The following is a 7,983-nucleotide window of genomic DNA, read 5'->3' on the forward strand; positions in this document are numbered from 1 at the left end:
ATTATTAGACATATGTTAAAAGTACAATTTATAGCAGAAAAGTCATGGAATTATTTAGCTAGAATAGACTTCAAGCAACATGATTTTTGTTTACTTGTTTTTTAGTAACCATGATATTTTATCATCATATACATCATCTCCATATCATAGTTGGACAACTGAGGTAAAGAGAGTTGCCCAAGTTCATGTAACCGACAAGTGGTAAAACAGAGATTATCACACAGGTTTCCTGAATCTTCGTGCAGAATTCTTCCAGTTTATACTCTGTTTCTTTCCCATGAGTCAAATAATTTTAGTGTGATTATTGTCTTCTGGGTGGTGATTCAAGCATTTTGTTTTTAAAAAACATACAACTTTAGGTACTATGGGTAATTTAAGTAATGGAGACAGGATTGTTAAAAACAACATAATTATTAACACTTATTAGGCTTCAATGTGGAGACCAGTACCTTAATTAATGAATCATCCAGGTCCCAACTTAGGGAATATTCTTATATGGAATTGTTGCAATAGTCTAATTTTAAACAGCTGGAACTCATTTGTTAAGCTGTAGTCTATTCCACTTTTTGAAAAGAATGATAAGTGGTTTTTTCCCACACAGAGGCAGAACTTTCCGGAAAGCTGCATACATCCTCCTACTTGAAATTCTAGGATGGCTGGGCAGCTTCGGCCTTTTGTCCTCCACCTGTGTCCAGCTATCAGCATTATGCTGTGGTAAGTACTTTTTTCAAGACTGAGGGCCTGGCTGCCTTCCAGGATCCCATTGTTTATGACCTTCCTTTTATTTAATGTTCTATTTCTATAATTACAGATGTTGTTGAATCTAATCAAGAATCCAGGTGTGATACCTTTGCAGCCCCATGTTATCTTAAAGGTCCAAGATCTACAGGCTAGTTGGAACAGAGTAGTAGAGGAAGAAGGAAAGAATATTGATTGTCTTGACTCCAAAATGTGGTGAGAGAACTTTGCAAAATACAGAAGGTTAAAAGATTGCCACAACTCCTTGACAGTTTCATTGTGTGTGTGCGTGTGTGTGTGTGTGTGTGTGTTTTAATACACCACTGCATGCTATACGCAGATGGATCTCTATTTATGGGAAATGAGAAGCAGAGCATGGCTCACCCCGACTCCTCACCTTGCTCTTATCAGACTGCATCTGACAAATGAAACAACAGGAAGTGTTGCTGGAAGCTGCTGATGGCTGAGGTTAAACAGCAAGCAGTGAGTGGTCTAGAAATGCTATAATGCTAAGCACTGACTTTGTTTCCACCACAGTGCTGTAGGTTCCCGGATAAAAACAGGACATCGAAAGCAAACATCTGGCTTTGGGTTTTTCTCCTACTACATTCCTGGAAAGTGTCCCTTGTCTGATGACACATTGTATTCTGGCTCATACTATTCAGGTGCACAACTAAACCTTTCTGCAGAGAGAGGGAATAATGGAGTACAGTGTAGTCATGGTTTAATACAAGCAAGGAGTCACTAATAAATTGCTAGGCACAGTTTAAAGTACAAGTGAATTTTTGTCAGGTGCTTTCTGCTGTTCATTTACTTTAAGACCTTAACTCTTAGGGCTTAGGTTTATCTGGATAGGACCACCAGTTCTGAATCATTCATTCATCTGTGCAACAAGTTTTTACAGAATATTGTGCACTGTGTCAGTTACTCAGGACTGGGAGAAATTGATAGTCCTAACTCCTGATGATATGGCTCCTATTGAAAAGTTATTACTTTTAACCTTAATCTGCTCTCTAAAGCAGTCTTTCTCAACCAGTTCCATAAGAGAATTAAGCTATACAATGATTTGAGTGATGATTTTTGTAATTCTTTCAAGAAAGGTGGTAGTTGGTACCATTCCTGATGTGTAGGAGATAACTTAATTCATCACATATAATGGATGCCTTGGGCCATTAAGGCTTAATTGACCTTGGTTGATGAGGATTTTTCAAAAAGAATAAGGTCTTGTCTTCTAAGAGTCCCCATTACAACCTTGGTCTAAACTAGTAGGAGAAGACAACATTACTAACAATTAGAAGATTCACAACATTCTCTATCCTCCCTACACAATTAGATTTGAGGAGAGAAAGGACACACACACACATAAAAAGTCAGTAGGTTCTCTCAAGAAAAATAACTCCTGATGTCGAGCAAATTGGATGAATATTTTATGGGGGAAGATTCTGGTCAGAGGTGATTGGTAATTGGGTAGCTGAATTTGCCTGGGAAGGAAGAATGTAAAGCAACTGAGAGTTTCTGAGGACTAAGTAAAGGTGAGGACCAGACATTTAATAGAAACAGGTGTGAGTACAGAGAATAGACTGCACTGTGCTCTAAAATTCTTTAAATGTTTTTGAGAGATGCAAGTAAAGATGTAAGTAAATGGAATCCCATTTCACTCATGCTTTTTTGAAGACAACATCTTCCTTGGCCTGCATCACAAGGATTTGGGTTTTGGTAGGGTTATATTCTTCTTCTTCTTTTTTTTTTTTTCATGATTAAAAGTCTACGTTTATTCATACGCTAAACACTTATTCATACATTATAATTTTATTTTTGTGTACACATTTGTTTTAACAGTCACTGAATTTCTAGGCCAGGTTCAGGTAACTGAAAGGCCTTTATAAATAGTTTATATTGTTTAGATCCAAGGTATCCTGCAAACATAGTCTGGAGCAAAATGAGAAATAACATCTTTCTAAAGACAGGCTTAGAAACTCTAACCAGTAAGTTAAGATATTTCCTTTCTCTGGTAGAAAGGCTGACTCATATCTGGCTGCTAAGCCACCATTCACAGGTATAGCCAAGATAATAGGGTACCGGCCATCCAGAACAAGACCAACCAGTCCACCCCATGTTATGGTACAGGTTTCACAATTCAAATCACCTGTAATCCAAGGTAAACTTACAAAACCTTTGTAAAATAAATCTGCAGTCAAAAATGGGATCGCTGCCATTGGTAAGCCAGCAGCTATACGAGCCTGGGTCACATTAAAGATGCGTTGAAAAAGACTATTTGCTATTAGACCACAGAGACCAGCGATAAGTCCAGCATATGTTGATCCATGTTCGAGCAGATTCCTTTCTGCTTTTGGGAGTTGGTTAATTTTTCTGGTTATGATATTGAAGATTAAGTCTTCCTTGACAGTATCATGTGGTTCATGATTTTCCATCTTGAGCCTTAAAGTATTTTTCAATAATATATATCTTATGCTCTCCTCACAGCATTCGGTGCCTGCACCGGTCCTCCGCAGGCCATGCTGGGAGCTCACTCCAACTTTTGTTCTCCTACCCTGAATGCAGCCATCTTTGGCTGGCTGGTAGGGTTATATTCTTATAAGCTCAGCTGCACCTGCTCAACAGTTTGCTGAAGTGCCTGTGATCTGACTCTTGGGTACTTGGCCTTTATTTTAACAGGTTTCCTATCTTTTGTATTTCAGACTCTCTATCCTGGATCACCTGTTTTTTCTTTCCTGTTCCTTCAGTGTCTTAGTCAGGGTCTTCCATAGAAACAGAGCCAATAGGATATATATAGTTAGATATTGAATACATTTTACATTTATGTAAATTAAATGTGTAATTTACATACACAAAAATAACAATTAGATATGCATGTATACATATATGAGAAGTTCTATCTCTACATACTTATATATGTGTATATGGATATAGAGAGATACATTGATTTATTGTAAGGAATTTGTGGTTCATGTAATTATGGAGGCTGAAAAGTCCAGATGAGACATTGGAGAGCTAATGATATAGCTCCAGTCTCAGTTCAAAGCCCTGAGAAGCAGAAGAGCCAATGGCGTAATTTCTAGTCTGAATCTGAGTCCAAGGGGAGAAGACCAAATTCTTGGCTCAAAAACAGTGAGACAGAGAGTAAATGCTCCCTTACTCCTTTTGTTCTGTTCAGGTCCCCCAAAAGATTGCATGATGCCCACCTACACTGGGGAAGGCTATCTGCTTTACTCAGTCCACCAATTCAAGTTTTAATCTCATATGTAAAAACCCTCACAGACAACGTTTAACTAAATATCTGGCAAGTGTGGACCAGTCAAATTGACAAAATCAATCATTGCATTCAGTCAGTTCTTTAAGTGGCTTTGTTGTTTATACGTCTACTTCTTTCTTCAGCCTTCCCACTCTATTTCCTGCTGATAAACTACCCCTCAACATACATGTATACGAGACAGATACTTTGCTCACATTTCTATCCTGAAGAAGCACTAAGTTGGAAAAGTTCTATTTGTCTTTCTGTAATATTCACATTCAGGTATTTATATTATACAGTTGATGATGAGTTCCACTAACTTTTAACATTAAAACTTGAAAGTATTTCAGGTTGCATATTTATATCATAACATAGACTTCATTCTATCCCTTTTCCTTTCACTCTTGCATATTACCAGCCTCTCTCCTAGTTTAACTCCTCAATTTATAGTGATTTTGGTCAGGGACAAGAGACTTACCCATACAGGAGATGCAGCATGTGCCTGTATGGACTGATGTACAGGATTAAAATGTTTGGCTTTTTCAGTCTGCTGTATCTTGTCTCCACCTGTGTGCTGCTGTGTCTGGGACCCTCAGAATCCTGACTTGTTCTGTGAATGAAAGAGAAATATTTAAATTCTGTTTTAAGTTCCCATCTTAAAAAAAAGATTTTTTCCTCTCTAAATTTCACCCAGTTCATCTGCCTAATCTTGATGGATCTGTTTTCAAGAGAAAATGTGTGAAAAGAAGAAACATCAATCATTTCTAAATAAGTTCTCAAACACTTATTAATTGTCCAATGTGACCAGGGTCTTACCATTGAGTGTAAAAAATGTAGGATGAAGGGCCGCCTGGGTGGCTCAGTGGGTTAAAGCCTCTGCCTTCAGCTCAGGTCATGATCCCAGGGTCCTGGGAACCAGCCCCGCTTCGAGCCCCACATCGAGCCCCGCATCGGGCTCTCTGCTCAGTGGGGAGCTTGCTTCCCCCTCTCTCTTTGCCTGCCTCTCTGCCTACTTATGATCTCTGTCTGTCAAATAAATAAAATCTTAAAAAAAATGTAGGATGAAGTGGAAAGTTTTAAACCAGAGGGGCTAAAATTATTACTGTTTATTTAAAAAATCCCACTTTGTTCTTATATCTCATTAAAAGAAAGAAAACAAGATCAATCATTTATTGGAAGTGGTCACCATACTATCAAAACTTTTGAAGAACCCTGCTTGAGTAAGTACTGAATGTAAATGCTTTAAAATATTCGGTAGAGGAACTTTAAGACAGGAAATGCTTAAAAAAGATGAACCTCTAACATCTCAGATACCTTGATTTCTGTTAGATTAAGACACATTTTTCTTGTTTAGAATAAATGAAATAAATGCTTGAAACATTTAGCTTTGTGGTGTGTGCTTCTGTGTGCATGCATATATGTATTTTAACTGAACATAGGCATAAACACATTCATTAGGAAATTAAGCACTCTACCTGAAAGTTTTTAGATAAATTTACTCAAAAGTAGATTCTTTGACTTGGTCAATTTCAATCAAATTGCCATCATTCAATTGGGGGTTATTTAAATCTAGTTATGGTCATTTGATCCATGCAGGTGCCCTTAACTTCTTGCTTTTTCTCTCCCAACAGCATCTCATCTCCAGTGCATAGGATCCCCTACTGCACTCTTTTTTTTTCCATTAGGAGTGGTCAGCAGTGTGTTAAGCATACATATGTCTGAGATATTCAGGTTACTTAGACTTCTGATAAAATTATATTATCTACAATTTTGCATGCATGAGCACAAAACTCCAGATTTCAGTTCAACTGGAGATATTATAAAGGGAAAGAGGCCTTATATTGACTTGCCTGGGCATCAGAAAACTTGAATGTAGTGCTTTTCTAGTACTAACCAGGTGGGTGACTTTTTAAAGTTAGTTTCCTCAGAAAGGAGATTTAGTGAGGAGTGGAGTCAGAATCAGCAGAAATAAATGAAGTGGTTTGGAAAGAGGAAGAAATTAGACTGTAGTGAAGTTTCAGCAAAGGCCTCAGCCAGTCCACTGGGGCACATAACCTGGGATGATTCTGCAGCACAGTTCCGTCTTGGGTAAGGGGTGACCAGGTCTTTATACTCCACTGAAAACCACTTGAATGCGTGCTGCTTTTGAGAAGGCAGACCAACAGTGAGCAAGTTGGGTCTCCTCTCTTAAGGGCTATCTCTGAAGAAGATCTGACTTGCAGTATCAGAAATTGGACAAACAGGTGCTTCAGTCCTGAAGAATGATCAAGATATTTCACCACAGTCCATTACTTGAACTAGTCAAATACACCTGGTTCAAATGAATTTTGAGAATACCTCCTTTAGGATTCAGATTCATGTCTCTGCCATTGCAGTGGATCCAACTGCTCTCTTTCCCCTTTCTACTATTCATTACAGATTCCTCTTATCCATGGCTTGCTTCTCTGCTGGTCTCAGTGGATTAACTGGTAGGGTGACCCAGACTCTGCTCCCTGAAATGTTTGAACCCCAGGTCACCATGTTCCTTTCAGGCTATTGCTGATAACACTTGTCCATTTATCATCATCATTGCATAAAAGAATACTAAGAGATGACCTGGATAGCTGGATGACAAACACATTCTTTCCTGCCCTCATTGTGTAACAGCAGCTCTTGCTGATTAGGTTAAAATATCCCCACAGGATGATGACTTATTTCCTTGCCTGGTGTGTCCTGAAACCTGGAGTATGAGTGACCAGGGGTAGCTGTAGTTTAAATTTTGATGAAGTTTTTTTTCTATAGAGCCCAGGTTAAGGGAACAAGAAGCACAAATTCTCCAAACAAATTGCAAATTGCTGGGAGTGATAGTTTAGTGAGAGAGACACTCCTATTGATGACTTTAATCAATTCTACTCTAACTGCAATTGCTTGGCATTTCAACTTCTACATCTGTAAAAATGGAAGCCCTTGGTTTGAATGATCAATCTGTAACATTCTTTCCATTGCTGATAATCTGTGAGTCTCCACATGATCTAAGATCATTCATATTTGAGAAACTTTGAACATAGGCGCAAGTCAACGTCAAAAGGACTAAAAAAACAACTTTTTGTGGTAAACATCCCTTTGAAAATGAAACCCATTTTTGAGGACTTGGATAATTCTGACCTCACTAAAATAATAATAGACTAAGATAAGACAAGTGTCAATGATATTATTTCTATCTATAGCTTGTTTCAGGTATACCCTGAAAGACAAAGGCTACCATTGTTAGACTTATTATGCGTCTGGGCTTCAACCTGGTTTTCCATATTGTTGTTGATACTAATTTTTATTGTAACCTTTGTAAATTTGGTGATATTATAACTTAGTATTTTGCAGTCCGACATATCTTAAGTTACCAGGGGAGATTATTACTGGTGTTTATGCTTTTCAAAATGGGTAACAGGAACATGAGGTTTATAATGGAACTTGATACATTATTTAAAAACTGAAACCAGCATGAAAATAAAACTAAAAAATATAAAATTTACCCTCTTGTTGAATAGCATTTGTTAAATTAGCAAACTGTAAATACAAGAGGATTGTTATTCACTCCTCCCTGAGTAGAGAAGGCACCCGCCCTTAACTTAGAACAATGTGGCATCTATTTTCATAGTTCCTAGCCCTGTCTGCCATATACATAAATGAAACAAAGCTGATTATTTTTATACTCTTTTGGTATGAATTCTTTTGATCTTTTGAAGTACAGCTTTTACTTTGAAGTTTGTAATGTCCAAGCCATCAGATGCAAAGCACAAAGAAGGCTATTACATGACATCTATGAGAAGACATTATTTCCTACCCTGTGTCAGTTGCCATATATTTAGCTATGTCTGTGGTCAAATAGCAATGCCTAAGATTCTTTTCAATGATATATGAATATAAACATAAAATAATATAATAGAGCAATATGTTTTGACATGTAAAACGCTATGTACTAAATATACATATTCATTTACATACATACATGTATA

General features: G+C 37.5%; 1 pseudogene; it reads right to left on the reverse strand.

Annotated features, from left to right (window-relative positions):
* Positions 1–2,577: 2,577 nt before the first annotated feature.
* On the reverse strand, positions 2,578–3,256 carry LOC123937960 (annotated as a pseudogene).
* Between the last annotated feature and the right edge of the window lie 4,727 nt (positions 3,257–7,983).

The sequence above is a fragment of the Meles meles genome, chromosome 3 (assembly GCF_922984935.1).
Source record: "Meles meles chromosome 3, mMelMel3.1 paternal haplotype, whole genome shotgun sequence".
Taxonomy (NCBI): domain Eukaryota; kingdom Metazoa; phylum Chordata; class Mammalia; order Carnivora; family Mustelidae; genus Meles; species Meles meles.